This window comes from Pristiophorus japonicus, chromosome 8 (assembly GCF_044704955.1).
Source record: "Pristiophorus japonicus isolate sPriJap1 chromosome 8, sPriJap1.hap1, whole genome shotgun sequence".
In the NCBI taxonomy this organism is placed as follows: Eukaryota; Metazoa; Chordata; class Chondrichthyes; family Pristiophoridae; genus Pristiophorus; species Pristiophorus japonicus.
Window position 1 is genome coordinate 51,816,314 of NC_091984.1, and position 849 is coordinate 51,817,162.

Sequence of the window (849 nt, forward strand, 5' to 3'; positions counted from 1 at the left end):
GAGCTTGAGCGGGGGAGAGAGAGCTTGGAGGGGGAGAGAGAGCTTAGGTGGGGGAGAGAGAGCTTGGGGGGGGGAGAGAGAGTTTGAGCAGGGGAGAGAGATCTTAAGGGGGGGTCAGAGAGTTGAGGGGGGGAGAGAGAGCTTGGGGGAGAGAGAGAGCTTGAGCAGGAGAGAGAGAGAGCGTAAGGGTGGGAGAGAGAGCTGGAGGGGGGGGGAGAGAGAGCTTGACGGGGGGAGAGAGAGCTTGGGGGGTGGAGAGAAAGATTGGGCGGGGGAGAGAGAGCTTGAGGGGGGGAGAGAGAGCTTGGGGAATAGAAAAGAGCTTGGCGGGGTGGAGAGAGAGCTTGCGGGGGGAGAGAGAGCTTGGGGGGGGAGAGAGAGCTTGGGGGGGGAGAGAGAGCTTGGGGGGGGAGAGAGAGTTTGGGGGATGGAGAAAGAGCTTGGCGGGGTGGAGAGAGAGCTTGCGGGGGGAGAGAGAGCTTGGGGGGGGAGAGAGAGCTTGGGGGATGGAGAAAGAGCTTGGCAGGGTGGAGAGAGAGCTTGCGGGGGGAGAGAGAGCTTGGGGGGGGAGAGAGAGCTTGGGGGGGGAGAGAGAGCTTGGGGGATGGAGAAAGAGCTTGGCGGGGTGGAGAGAGAGTTTGCGGGGGGAGAGAGAGCTTGGGGGGGAGAGAGAGCTTGGGCGGGGAGAGAGAGCTTGAGGGGGGGAGAGAGAACTTGGGGGATGGAGAAAGAGCTTGGCAGGGTGGAGAGAGAGTTTGCGGGGGGAGAGAGAGCTTGAGGGGGGAGAGAGAGTTTGGGGGATGGAGAAAGAGCTTGGGGCAGGGCGAGAGAGCTTGGGGGGAGAGAGAG